The sequence below is a fragment of the Seriola aureovittata genome, chromosome 6 (genome assembly GCF_021018895.1).
Source record: "Seriola aureovittata isolate HTS-2021-v1 ecotype China chromosome 6, ASM2101889v1, whole genome shotgun sequence".
Lineage (NCBI taxonomy): Eukaryota > Metazoa > Chordata > Actinopteri > Carangiformes > Carangidae > Seriola > Seriola aureovittata.
In genome coordinates, this window is record NC_079369.1 from 21,876,907 (window position 1) to 21,892,478 (window position 15,572).

A 15,572-nucleotide genomic window follows, 5' to 3' on the forward strand; every position below is an offset into this window, starting at 1 on the left:
GAGTTTCATTGCAAGGTGCAGGAGTTAAAGCTGCACCATGGCCATTTTCCGACCTACTTCAAGACATCAGTGGGACAGGGTGAGGAGTTGTTGGTAGAGCTGGCACTGCACTTGAGGAGACAGAAGAGCAATTTCAGGGAGTCCATCGACCCTGAACAGTGTCGTGTCTGAGGTAAAATATGTGTTGACCACTGCTTTGATAAATAAATCCATACGTTTTGCTCACTGGTGTGCATTTACCAACAATAGGTAAACCTGAGTGCCTTTAAAGTCACTGTCTTTGTAATTTTTTGCTGTGTCCAGAATCACCCCCTTGTTCACTCATTCACTACTATGTACAGTATATACGTATACTCAGTAGTCACTCAATACTAAAAAGTACTGAAATTTAAAAAATGAAATGAAATACTGAATTGTCAGAATCGTTTTTCCATTCATTCTCATAATGGTAGGGAAAAGCCTGCATATATACACACCTATAATATATAATGATTCATTATAGGAAGGAAAATCATGTTGTCATCTTGTTTTTGTTATAATAACTTAGCAGCTGTTGTTTCCCTTGATTCGTATGTCACACCATGTGATAATAAGCAGCACAAGCACACAGGTACTCAGGTGACAGTGAAACAGCAGCTGTGGCAGCAGCAGTGGCTGGCAGATCATTTTGTTATGCCATATGAGCCAATGAGGTGCAGGAGAAACTTTTTAACACAATGTGAGTGTACCAGGGGCCTGATAATCATGGTTGTGAACTGATGACAGAGCAATGTGTATTATCGCTTGCTTGGAACGTTTCAGATTCAAAGCTGATTACCATAGCAACCATACTATATTAACCAAGAACATGTCTTGTTTAACATGCATATCGATCAAATGCTTTTGAAAATCAAAGGTTTCATCCGTTTGAGCATGCAGGCATGCTTAGCAAATGTCACGATAAATCTGGCTAGAGAAAACATCACTATTGCAATGCCCTTCTAGTGGTTCTCCTTTTATGCAGAGTGAAAGCCTTACGGCTGCTTCAAAATGCGGCAGCCCATCTGGTCTTCAATCAGCACATGTCATTCCGCTGCACATCGACCTACACTGGTTACCCATGGCCACCCGAATCAAATTCAAGTCACTAATGTTTGCCTTCAGAGTGACTTCTGGGGCTGCACCCATGTACTTGAACTCAATCATACAGGCTTATGCTCCTTCTCGGCCACTGCGTTCCTCTAAGGAATGTCTCCAAGCATTGCCATCCCTGCCAACAAGGTAATCGCATTCCAGACTGTTCTTGTCTGGTTCCCTGATGGTAGAACAAGCTACCGAATGTTATCAGAGCAGGGGTGTCCCTCTATTTACCGAACTAGCACTAGCCTGCCTAACTTACTCTGCACTTATGGTGCACTTCTTTACCTGATCTCCTTGCACTTTTTGTAGTTGTAGCACTTAATACTTGTACCAAGGTCTCTGACAGCACTGAAGCTGAAGTGTTGTACAGTTGTAAGTCACTTTGGATAAAAGCGTCTGCCAAATGAGTTAATGTAAATGTATTTTTTTGATTTGTAGAACATTTTTTTGCGGTCACAGACCTATATAAAAACTATGTAGCTTGTCTGTTTTGAATTTATGCCATATTTTGTGTAAGTATCCCTTCCTAGTTAACAATATACATAAATGTGCCAAAAACTTTTCATATATATTGTTACATGGGTTTATACTATTATAAATATCCGTATTTCTCCAGATTTCTGCCCACAGTTAGTGAAATGACAACTGCCATTTCTGTGATAAAGGCAACAGAAGGACATTTGTTTGATGAGCCTGTTGATATTTAACCAGACACATGGTTAAGTCATGTTACTTTTGTGAACAGACTTTCTCATCAACTTTCCAAACGTCTATTGTGGGATCAAACATTCACAGACAGAGATGAGTCTGTCGAGAGTTAGATCTCTGACTAATGAAAAAAATTTTCCCATCGTAATTCTTCCACATCCGTCAGAGCAGTTTGCTATTATAGCTAAACAGAAGGCCAGAATCTTTCTCAAAGTTTTTTGTACTGCTGAACTACAGACCAAATTAACTTTAGATTAAACATTGCTGGATAACTATGGTGTGCATTCAGAGGTTTTTTTGGTTTCGAACAAGGTATTAAAATTAATATGTGATCTTTGTATCACCTAAACACTTGTGTGTGTGTGTGTGTGTGTGTGTGTGTGTGTGTGTGTGTGTGTGTGTGTGTGTGTGTGTGTGTGTGTGTGTTGTGTGTGTGTGTGTGTTTGTGTGTGTGTGTGTGTGTTTGTGTGTGTGTGTGTGTGTGTGTGTGTGTGTGTGTGTGTTTGTGTTTGTGTGTGTGCGTGCATGGGTGCGTGTGCATGTGTGTTTATTTTGGAGTGGGTGTTTGTGTGGGTGCACATGGGCCAAGTGAAGTGTAGCAGCCTCATTGTTTTTTTTTTACCTCTGTCCTTCCTTTCTCTTCCTCTCTCTCTCTCTCTCTTTCTCTCTCTATCTGCTGTTGCCATGGAAACCAGTCCTACTCATCCTCGTATACCCATTCGCTGAGTCAGGAAAAGAAGGGTTTTGTTTGGCTGGGGTGGTCATCAGAATCACTAGGTGGCATCTCAGACCCATCTACCAAACAGCATTAAGCTGCATGTAGCAGTTTGGAGATATTGAGTCTCATTCAGCTTTCAGGATCAACCCAGTGAAATTACTCTGAAAGACTTGGTTTCTTTGGGGGAAAGACCTCCCCGCTCAGCATTATTCACTGATGTCTTACTTGCACATGTGCTGTAGCTCCTATATAGCTCTGTTTAATGCAGTTATAATGTAGGCTGAGCCAGTGAAGTTTATTTTGATCTCTTTTTCTTTGAAAAATTAAAGACGCAATAGGCACTTGAACTGCCAGGAAGGCTGCTACTTTCTGGAAAAAAGGACATCTATGGTAGCCACCTCATACTGTACCTGGGGTCATAACTGAAATCTTCAGGTGACACAGTCATCACAAATTTGAACAATCCTGCCTTTCCTTACGTCAGATATAATTTTTCTTTTTATCTCTTTATCTACCATATAACCCACTTGTGTATGCTTAAGATTAATCCATCACTGTCTAATGTCCTCACCATGTGATGTGATGTAAAATAACATCAAATTAACAGAATTGTTCATTGAGTGTTTTAGAAAATATACCTAGGCTATTTGTTACTTACACAATGTATCTCCCACAAAAACACCACAACTCTAAAAAATGATGATTTGTGGTTTCAATGGAAGTCAGGTGGCATATAACAATTTCCTGGTGAAAAACAGTAACTATGTTCAGCTTCCCAGAGTTTTGTCGTCACTTTTAGGTAGCCAGATTTGAGTAGCTGTGCTCACCAGTGGTATCTGGTAACCCACACATTTTTTAACTCTGGCTTGCTGTTTTCCCCTGTTTTCAGCCGTCACGCTGACCTAGCCTACCCACATCCTGGCTCTAAATCTATACTGACCACATATTGGTGAGAGTAGTATAAATCTTCTTATCCAACCTTTTCTTCTAGAAATTACATTTATATATTGCTAAATTGTTTTCCCAATAACATTGTGGTGACAAATATACAATTATCATGTTCAGAGGCAGCATCTTTTTTGAATGAATGAATGAAATGCTGCATTTATGAACTGTACCAGAGTCGCAAAGTGGTGGTTGAGTGATGGTGAGAGAATGAAGTCCTGAGTCCTGTATGTGGTTAGATTTAGGGAACAAAAGCGTGTTGGTTTTAGAAAGATCGAAACTTTCCTGATAATTTCCTAAACATTAGCTGGTATTTAGCTGTTTATGACTAAGGTATTTCCAAGAAAAACCTATGCAGTTTGGCATCAGTTGTGACAGCTATCAAGTAGCCAATCATTATATTCAAGTTTTTAAGAAAAAAATAGGAACTTATGTAGTAGGTGAAAAATAATTTATACATTGATGTCAATATCCATCAGTGTCTTCTAGAAAGACTACAAAGCATTACCAGTAATTTGTCGTGGATACTGTACTGTACATCCTAGTACTGTATCGCATGATACAGTTTGTATCAAATGCAGGAAACCTTGAAGTCAGGATCGTACAAATTCTGCAGAGAGGAGAGAGATTAAAGGTGTCGAGATAAACTTTATGCTCACTGATATCAATGTATTCCAACCAGCCAGGCAGATTCAAGTGTATCTGCAGGCTATGATATAATTGGCTCCAGTGTTGGTTTTTGTTTTTCTTGCCACAGAAATATACACAAGCATACAACTACCTCATCTCATGGGAACTATGTTTTTCTCACCCCCCACAGACTCGGGGGGGGGGGGGGGGGGGGGGGGACTCACTGACATGACTGAGCTGTAATTAACACAATACAAAAGGTGGGGTGTACTCTGGATGGCATGATTGAAGTGCACATATTTTTTTTTTTAAAAATAAGATAAAATTGACTATTTCTAGATTTGAGAGGCAGTTTAAGGTGCGTGCAAGTTGATGATTGCAATATTTCAGATTTGTATCGAGTGCTTCTTTAAATCGTTCCCTTGTAAGTGGCATTTTCTGTAATGACTCCTTTGTGATTGCATTTTGTTCTCCATAGAAGAGGATGGTAGAGTAACAGTGAACAGCCGGGCAAGTCCATAGTAATTGAAGCAATTGCAAATGAATCCCATGGGACTGAATCTTCAGTCAGAGCTGAACTGAACAGAGTTAATGGCTTTTGTGAACAACTCCTATGTGACTCAGTCCTTGGGCCACATTACAGGAACATCCGAATGAGAAAAATCTTATCTTAATCCCACTTAAGAAAGCGATTTAGAGTTTTTCTAAGACAGAGGTGTTGCTGAATGCACCGTGTGTTGTAAGTCAAGCTGCAATGTAACAATCTGCAAATCCCCCTCAATCTGCAGCAGAGATGTGAAATCATTTGATCTTTTTAGTGTGATTCATGATATACACTGTGTTTTAGATGGAACCATTGAAATGTACTTCAAGGCTGGAACATGCCTCTCTGGGCTCCACATACTAAAGGCAAACATACACTGTGTTTGCATGGCCGTTTCTCTATTTGCGCGCAACATTGTTGAAGTGTAAAGATCTCATATTTTACACTTTTTTACACTATTTTTCAGTGTTTTATTTCAAGTTTATATCCATAAGAAGATATATTTGTGTACGAAAAAACATCTCAATAAAGTGAAGGAGCACTAGCAAGAATAAACTTGGTAAAACTCACTGGTAAATGTAAATGGCAATGGTCAGACAGTGTTGAAATGAGCTAAACAGACAGTCAAATTAAAAAGACTGAAATGCTCTGGTATTTCAGAATAAGTACTCAACTCAATATTACTTACCCTTACCTGGGGAAAGCTGTGTAATTGTATATTGGCTTCCTGACAACCAACGATTGTGCAGCATTTCCTCAACATTTTTCTGTCTTGTAACTTGCTAGCTCAGCAATGGAATGACCACTTGGCGTTGTGTTGTTAAAGTTGAGGAAACAAAGAAAAGGTTGGATGTTGGGCCACACTGGGGGAATGGCTGAAGGCAGTGAATGTACAGATGTGACATCACAAAGTTATGGCAGTCTTAATGGCTTGTTTTAAGGCACAGTTTCTGAACATGGACTGTGAGCATTCTTCTGTGGATTGAGAATGTGTGAACTTTGATTACCCATAACACTCTTTTCTTCATAGACCTGCAGATTTGCCTGTATAATTCCAGCCTAAGAGAGATGAGCCAGAGCTGGACTGTGTATGGTCAATGTGTGAAATTGAGGAAAAGTTGTGAAACTACTGTAAACAACAACTTACAATGGAAAGTAGCTAAAGTCTGCCCGAAAAGTTTCTAAAAGTCTCTACTCAGTCAGTCATGGACATTGCTTTAATAGTTATACACAGATACAGTTGATGGTGGATGCTTGGGTGTCTGAATGAATTAAATAATGGCTAAGGGGTTGCAACAGATTTATATCTGAGCATGTTAAGCACCATTCACTGTTTTGTCCAATTTCAAAGGCATGACTTGTCTCTGTGAATGTGTGAATGTTTACTGAGCTGTGTGAAGAGTCCCTGGTGACAGGTATGCCACAGTTTGTGTAAATTTATTGTGGAATTTCTTAGACATTGTTTAATGATAGTAGCATTACTTAATATCATATTGTGTTGACATGAAACACTACATACAGTAGATGTTGATATGTGTTAATGTGTTAAATAAACATGTTGGATGTGGCTTGCACATATGGTTGTAATTTGATTAAGTCAAGAACGTGGTTGAACCATTGTTCTCATACTCTGATTAAGATAATGTGATTATGTGTTTAGTCAGAGCATAATCACAGTGAAATATTGTTGCTTTTGAGTGACTGACATAAAACATTTTGCAGGGGGGAAAGTCCTATTTAAGGCATCTCCTTGGACTGCAGAGCTCAATCATGGAAATATATAAACAGATGCAGAGAAATCCAAAAGGTGTGACAGTAGTATGGGCCAGGGCTGGGACACAGGATTGCTGCCTATGGTTGGTTTAACTGGGATTATTTATGGGATTTCCCTCTTTGGCCAGATTGCAGGAAATTATTGCCATTGTTAAAGTTCACCCTTATAAGTAAATCAGCTTTTTTTCTTAAGCCAACCAGCCATATTTTGGAGTTTGGCCAAATTAATTTAGGGATTATTATGAACACTACTGATTAAGTAGAGCGTTCCAACCAAATTTAAATGTGGAAATCACCCATACAGGAGAGCTGTGTTTCAATTATTTTACCAGGATAATTACTTCAATACTGTTTTCCAGGTAGTCATGGATACTTAAATAATAGCATAAGTTAATTAAAACTACTGTATTCAAACAGTCAGTACAGTCTGTTGATTGAGCATCAAGATTTTTGCTTAAATTTAAAATCCTGTAGGTTTATTGTTGGGGAATAGAAGTCTTCGCTTTCAGGAAGTTACTGCTCTTAGGAAAGCCCTAGTCCACCACATATCCTTCTGTAAAACCACAACTTGTTTTTATGTCGGTCTTCGTACAGATTAAATAAATGAGAAATAAGATGTTAATAGTTAGCTTTAGTGCTGTCAAGAGCCTATCTGGGTCTGCGTTGTTGGTTTAGATTCTATCTGTCTAATATGAAATTTTCATTAGCAGTTGAGGTTGAAATGTCTGACTTTGGATGTTTTGGACTTTGAAGTGGACTCGAGGGTCTGCTCTTGGCTCTATTTTATTTCTCTATCTAGATGTATTCATCTATTTTTTTCTCTATCCATCTTCATCTCTCCGCTTGCTCTTCTTCTGTCTTCTCTTCCTCTCCCCAGGTATGCTTTCTTCCTCAGTGATGGCAGGAACGGTCGCCATAGCAACAGAGAGCCTACAGTGAAGTGAGAGAAAGAGTGAGAAAGAAAAGAAAGGAAAAGTGAGGGAGAGAGGACGAAGAGAGGAAGCAGGAGGGAAGGGAAAGTTTAAATGTGAAAGCGGCACTTCATCCATCTCTGCCTCACAGCGTCTGTCTTTCTCTCTACATCTGTGTTTTCTTTTCTTTTTTTTCTTCACATAGATTGGTTTCCTAGAGCTTCTCCTGGAGCTTTCATCTGTTCCTTCTATCCATCCCTCCAGCTTTATCTCTAATCCTTCATCTATCCCTCTGTGTCCTGGAGTTAAGGGCCAATTATACCTTCTGGGTCTGACAAACATGGTTTATGATACACTCAACCACACTTTCTCATGTGTGTGTGTGTGTGTGTGTGTGTGTGTGTGTGTGTGTGTGTGTGTGTGTGTGTGTGTGTCTGTGTGCATTATGTATAGCAATACCCCTCCTCTTGTAAATAGGGAAGGATGGTTTTTTGCTTGAGGTAAAAATTGCTTGTTAGCTACATTATTTACTTGTTGTTGAGGATGATGTGGGTTGATTTAAAACAGGGAACCACACAGGGTGTCTCTTGACTGGAAGGCTATATTATTATTATGTGGCTTTCACTTGGCTTTTTGTACTGCAATTCAAAGTTTCTCAAATGCAAATTAACTACCATCAATTTAATTTCGTTCCTAAACTGAAATAACTGACACAGATGAAGAATTTAAGAGTCAGTGGGCATTCATCCCACTGAAATGGAAGTGATAAAATGTTTATGTCCTTGTCTGGTGTAGACTATGTGCTGGAGAAGGAGAGAGAGTGTGTGTTTGTGTGTGTCTCTGTTTTAATCTCATTCATATATTCATCAGCAGGCAGAAGTGCTGACGCAAGTGAGAAGGAGAGGAGGCATGGAAGTGAGAGGCAGAATGTGTGAGATAAAGTGTGATGAGGAAAAAGAAATCCAAATTCATCCATCCATCCGTTTATCTATCCACGCAGAGAGCTAATGTTGATATTTGACGAATACATTAAACATACAGAAGATAAAGGAATAGTGACTGGAGTGACTGGCAGTCGAGTTGATATCACAGTGTACCCAGCTCTCTGTTGTGTCTATCTCTGTTTACTTTTGTGCTGACAACATGAAGAATGAAATGAAAGTGTACAAAAATCAGATAAGACAGAAATGATGAAAACTACAGATCAGAAAAAGAGGACGATATAAGATAGAAACATAAAGAGAAGGATAGAAAAAGACGGATGACAAGACAAATTTCCTGACCTTTGACCACGTCATTCCTTACGCATAATCCATCAAGAGTTGGCTGAATCTCAAAGCTAACCATGGGTGTCATGCATCTGTTTTTCACAACTGTAAAAGGCTGTGTTGTGTTGATTAGTAAACATGACATGGAGATGCACACAAAAAATTACATGTATCAGTGTGTCTATGGTTTTATGCGGGGTATTTGTGTGTGTGTGTGTGTGTGTGTGTGTGTGCGTGCGTGCGTGCGTGCGTGCGTGCGTGCGTGCGTGTATGCGCGCGTGCCTGGAAAGCAATTTTTTTAAGTTATTTTTTTTGCCTCTATTGACAGCCACAGTGAGAGAGAGACAGGAAAGTCCAGGAAAGAGAGAGGGGATGACATGCACTAAAGGGCCACAAGCCGGATTCAAGCCCATGGCCGCTGCGGTTAGGACTGAGCCTTAATGGTATGCGCTCTACCAGTAGAGCCACCAGCGTGCCCTGCCTGGAAAGCAATTTAAACAAGAATTCAGCCATTACCAGTAATTCTTTGTGGTAATATATTTCAGATCAGGCTATCTTTATTTTATTTTATTTTTTATCTTTTTCTCACTTATACATATTTTATTTCTAGTTTAATCATTTTAGTCACAATAGTAGAAACAACTGTATTCCGATAAATTCGGGACTGTTCTTACAAGAAGGACAACAGCAATCATTTCAGGAAGGGCCCCAAAACAATTTATGTGAACGTTGAAGTGACAAAGCCCTCTAGCAACTGGAGTAAGTCAGATAGGAGCAAAGTAGGAAGTCGTGACGTTATTATAATCTGTGTTGGTCGGGCTGGATGGATGGGTATACAAAACAGCAGACTTTAACATGGGAAAACGCAGTTCTATTCCCATTTATTTCCAATAGTCATCATTGTTTTTAACAATGACAACAGATTGTTCCATAACCTTAACTGTGTGTTGATTAAAACCAAACCTTAGCAACAGAACTGCCACATTATAAAACTGATTTATTTTTTAGCAATGATTTGTAACAGTTTTGGAAAGCACAGAGATATGATGTCCTGCCGATGGGTTGTCAGATCAGAAAACGCTTATATGTGTCATTCTAGAGGACGTGGAGAGTGTATTTTGTCATTTAATTTGGAGGACTTGTAGCTGTGCTGTTTGTGACAACAATTTAAAATTTTGAGAGAGAGATTATAACTTTGTAATTGTAGATACCATATTCTAAAGTACAAATCAACATATAAAACAATAGATTTGCAAAACTTTTGTACATTTTCATACGTGTTGAGATTTCTCTTACTGATTCTTTCTGTATTGTGTTGCTCCATCTTGCATCAAACTTTTCTTTGACTGAATGTATATAAAATGTACAGTATACTATACTTAGGTTATTATCTTTAATGGTAGTGGCAGGTGTTGTTGCTGTTGCTAAGTGAATTCTCTGGTAATTCCATTTTGCTGAGATAAAAATGCTGGATAGGTAAACAGATAATGCTGTTTTATTGGTATTCATTTTGCAGTGGTGCTTTTAAAACTGGGAAATGGTCCCTACTCACAGAAATATGTAATTACAATTAAAGTAAAGCTCTGTACATACACCGCAAAACTGAAGAGACATGTTTGAACCGCAGTGTTTTGTGAAAGTGTTGTCGTTTAAAAATCCTGGAATGAAAATCACAACCACCCATGAAAATTACTGTGACGAGGAGTACAAATTTGGACTGAGTGACTGCACCCACCTGCAGCTCAGTGTCGGAAACACTAAAGCTGCCATCCTCTGTCACTATCCAGTATGAGGGGGTGGAGACTGTGAACTTGGAGGCTCACATCCTTCAGTGTGTGCAATCAGCTACTCCCTGTGTTACCCATTGATTGTAGTTAGGGCACTTTTCTACAGAGTGTTATGCCGGGGAGGTAGCATTAAATCTGGTCCAGTTAAGAGGCCTCAACACGCTTCACCAAGCTGGTCAAGAAGGCCATCACTAGTTTAGGAGTAAGAGCATTTTCATACTCGGACCAACTGGACCCAAGACTATTTTCACAGAGAGTTTATGCATCTAGTGTTGCTGAGGTGACAGATCTACCTCAGGACAGTGGTCTTTGGTTTCTTTCCAGTGATGCATGAGGTTTACAAATATGCATTCAAAATTTTAATTATGAATAACAATACATCATAACTTATCTGTTGATTATAGTTTGTATTATTTATCTGAGTCTGCAAAGTAACTAGTAACTAAAGTTATAAAATAAATGCAGTGGAGTATAAAGTAAAATATTTCCCTCTGAAATGTAGAGGAGTATGACGTAGAAGAAAAGGGAAACACACAAGTACAGTACCTACTTTACCAAGTAACGTAAATTTCACTGAGGTACAGTACATGACTAAATGTTCTTTTTTTTTTCAATTGGTTACTTTCCAACACTGAGTATGGCTATGTTTACCAGACTACGCTGATGACTGAATAACATGATTGGTTGAATTTAATATATTAACGTCAGGACGTCCTCCCATGCATCTGTAAGTATGGCAGCTTAGCAAAAAATGCTCTTGCTGGACTTGAACTCTCCACAGAACATTGACAGATGCTTGTTATAAAAGAAATAAAAAGATTTGGGCCACAACTAAAGGAAGATAAAAAATTCAAAACCAAAAACAATGTGCTAAACTTTGTGATGAATCAGAGGTTGAAATGGATGTCAGCTTGATGACTTCATTAACTCACAGTAGTAAACAATCTACAACGGGACAGTAAAGACTGCCCTCTAAAAACAACTGCATAGGTCATCTGTGCAAGCAGCTTATTACAACCATAGTTTTTAGTGTTAGGTGACTTCTGATGGCCGTAGTAATTACAACGGGAGCAAAACAGGAAGACAGGTCATCTAATATAAAGAGCAAAATCTGCGTTGGGTGGACAAGGTTGAGGTGTGGATGGCTTGACAAAACACAGGACTTTGACATGGCAGAGAGCTGTTGGATTCCTGTTTGAAACTGTTAGTTATCATTGTTTCTTTAACCATGACCATCTGACAACCTTAACTCAAACCACAATCATTCCCTAAACCTTACCAAGTAGTTTTTGTCTGTAAACCTAACTGAACTGTGACTGTTCCATAAGGTTAACAGTGTATTGATTATTGTAACCATGACATCTGGCACAGTCTTTGTGTTTGTCATTGTAAACATAAAGATGAAGGTCCGGTTCTCCTGCCGGCTTAGGGGCCCTATTTCATGAGATGCTCCTATGGGTCCTATCAGAGGGTAGGGACAAATGCATCATGCAGGTTGGAAGACTTGTTGGAACAGCATGTACTGTACAACTCCCAGGTGATAAACCTGAACATTTTTTACTCTAGAAGTTGACAAGGTAGCAGGTGTCGTTTCAACCTGGTCTTCATATTTTGTTGTGAAGCATCCTGCTCCAGAGCTCGTATGCTGCTAATCTTGCCAGTAATTCATATCTTGGCCTTTTCTAGGGTTGTCAAAAAATTTGATACTCAGATACTAATCGATACTGAAAATTAGTATCGGATTAGATACTCATTTGCGACGGTATCGATACCAGGAGTACCGTCTTCGCCTCCTCCAGTTGACACACAAATTCATACAGCGCCACTGCAGACAGGCAGGGACAAAGCCCCTCCTCTCACTAGCAGCTGAACGCCTGAACGCTAATTGACGTTCACAACACTGAGCTGGCGTCACTAGCATAAAACTAAATTAACATGGCAAGTGCTGCTGCTGAAGGACCTTTGCAACCTGTTTTAGTTGAAATTGGAAAAAGTGCAGTTTGGAATTATTTAGCATTATTATTTTACCTGGCCGGCGGCACACTTTAACATTAGTCGTTTAACGATTAGCAATTAGCCAATAGCCACATTAGCTGTCTGTTAAGTTATCATTAAGCTAGCGGCTATGGCTAATAACAAAACAAATAATGTTAATGTTGGACTTAGGCAGCAAACGTTATCAGTCCTGCCTGTTAAAAGACAGTGTTAATTTAACAGGATAACACAATTACTTGTGTCTGAAAAGTGTTATATTTATTATTAAGTCCTAGATTGAAGCTGAGAAAAGTCGACCAGCAACTAGATAGAAAAAGCGGCAGCCTACCCTACCAACTCTATTTGTTATTGATGGTATCGAGTATCGAGTATTTTCCTGGGTATCGACTTTGAAATTCTAATATTGTGACAACCCTAGTCTGGACCAAAGTATTGGACAGAGAAGACATCACTATCCTTAGCAGGTCAATAATTGAAACACATTCTTTGATAGGATGCAAAATATTGTAAGCAACATATTAAAATGCTTTGCTGTTGAGAAAAATTGAATTTTTTTGCCAATATAAAAACAGTATGTTACTGAAAATGACACAGCTTCTCTTTGCATGTAATTCCACTAGTTAGCTCCGCAGTTTCAGTGCTTAAAACTTTTGCCTTAATCCTTAATCATCCTAAATACAAGAACCAAGTCGCCACGCTTTACTGCACTCCAGTTACCTAGCAACATCCATTCACAAAATACCATATAAGGCATAATGCAGTATAGAGACTGAATGTACTCTCAGATTGAGAGAGAGAGGCAGAGTGAGAGGACATTAAAGAGATGTGGCTTTTCAGACAGTAAACAACAAACCAGGAAATATAATGTTTGATTCTGTGTAGTAAATGTTTAGAAAGAGTTTCTGCTTGCTCGGCAGGTTGCAGTTTATAACTGCAAAGTAGTCAGTTTGGCTCATGAGCTCATCATTTTACATGCTACATAGCCCGATAATAAGATTTTTGTCCCTCTAACACATCATCAGCCGAGTCAGCCTGCATCCTTACAAAGATCCAGAGTCAATGATCCAAGCCTCTTTAAGTCCTACATAAGATGGAGCTGCTTTTGCATCCCATTCTGTACACAGTACAGTATCTTTGTTACGCACTGTTTCAGCTCACTGTGTTGTTTAAATACCAGCTCCTGCCTACTATGTAATCCCCTGTATTTCCCGTCTTTCCTTCCTATGTCTTTCTATTGTCAGTCAGTTGTTCAGCCTGCTGGTCAGCCAGCCAGCCAACCATCCAACATGCCAGCCAATTAGTCATCTCAGTGGGAGCAGACTAAAACTTGGTCTGTTCCCACACCTAATACCTAACAGATCTTAAGGCTTACAATACAGACAGTAATGGGCACTGTGTTCAAGACAGCTCTATAAACTGCAGAAAATAAATAAAAAAATAAAACACAGTGATTCATGAAACTGTGTTTCCATAGCAACCATGGACATTTCATATTGGCAGGAAGAAGATTGTGGGACAAAGCTGCCTACTGTTCTGCACTACTCTTGTCTTCCCTAGTCTGCTCTAATCAATTATTGTTATATTCTTAGATCATCGTGGCTTCAGACTTGTTGAGGACAGGAATCACTGTCAGATTATACGGACACTTAAAATATACTGTTGATCTTATATGCAGCCATTTCATATGTGAACAGATGTCTCTAAATTAAGAAAATAAACATTTCCTAAGCCTTCAGTGGGATGGTCTAAACTGCACTTGTTGGTGTATTTAGGTACTTTTCAGACATTATTCCTCAAAGGAAATTTCTGAAGAATTAAACTTTTTTCCCACCATGTTAATATGTTAGCTTCCAAACAGTTTATTGCAAATTAGTAGAACTGATGCTGATGCATTTATGGTTTTCGCCTGAGGCATAAGCAAATTATACAACTGATTATGGGCTCACAGACCCTGATGGCTCCTAAAACAAGCAGATTTACTAGTGATAAGTTGTCATCTCATGTGCTTTGTCATAATTTGAATATTTATGTACACAATGTTTGTCCTTTCCCTACATGGGAAACAACATTTAACAGTTTCTTTTTTTTTCCACATTTGTCCTTTGCAAAAATTCTTTTGTTAATGTTTTATATCCTAAATGCTGTTCTGTCAGTTCATTGCAGTGCTTTAGTATGCCAAAATACCATTGGTGTTATCTTTAAGTGTCAGTTATTAATAGCACACGTCTAATCCAAGGAGATTTATTAATGGTGATGTCATATTGGTGGCTTCTCCTTAAAGTAAAGTCAGTGGGATTGAAGTAGTACAGGAAAATGAGCTGGAGATGGAAAGTTCAGCTCCACAAATATAAGATAGAACTCCCCATTAGTATTTTATATGGTTACTTGTTCACATGCCTCTTGTAAAGAAAAGATGCATTTCTCTTTTTTCTTTTATGTGGTCAGCACTCAGAGATTATCAAGCAGGGGATTGCCTATGTGTGTGTGTGTGTGTGTGTGTGTGTGTATGTGTGTGTGTGTGTGTGTATATGTATGTGTGTGTGTGGCACTGGCCCTCACTGCTGTGATTGGAGCTGAGTTAGTGTCTCCATGAATCACATTATGATCTCATATTACTTATTCATGGATCTATGAATTATAGAAACCTCAATGAATCGTTCACCTTGCTCTTGCTGTTCATGTGAGTTTTTCTGTGCACTGTGTGAATGCAGTCTTATATAGTTTAACTGCACAGCATTGCAGCGAAGTAAACACACTTCTACTAAAGGTATCAGCATAGGAGTTGGCACAGTTGGCGTTGTCACAGCAGAGTCTGGAATTCACATCTAGGTCCAGTCTGTGGTTGTGTTTAGGCAACGAAAGCACTTTGGTTAAAGTTAGGGAAAGATCTTGGTTTTGGTTAAATAAACATATTATGTTTAAAAGTCACCATAAACTTTATTTCTGTTTTAAACCAGACCACAATCTTTTTCTCACTTAAACATATTTGCAACTTGCCAAATACATGAATGTCCTCAAATCATATCCTCATAATGTTTATAGAAAATGTCATCTGGTCACTAGTGCGTTTCCTATAAAACATTTTTGCTGCTGCAAATTAGTTGTATATAAATGTAACTTGTAGGAGACAGTGTCAATTAAATTGCAGTTAAACTGCTTTGAAACCGTAGTTGC

General features: G+C 38.8%; 1 protein-coding gene across 1 annotated transcript in view; it reads left to right on the forward strand.

Moving 5' to 3' along the window:
• Positions 1 to 15,572, forward strand: part of lrrc7 (leucine rich repeat containing 7) — a 120,796-nt gene that overhangs the window by 21,818 nt on the left and 83,406 nt on the right. The gene's annotated exons all lie outside the window — the stretch shown is intronic.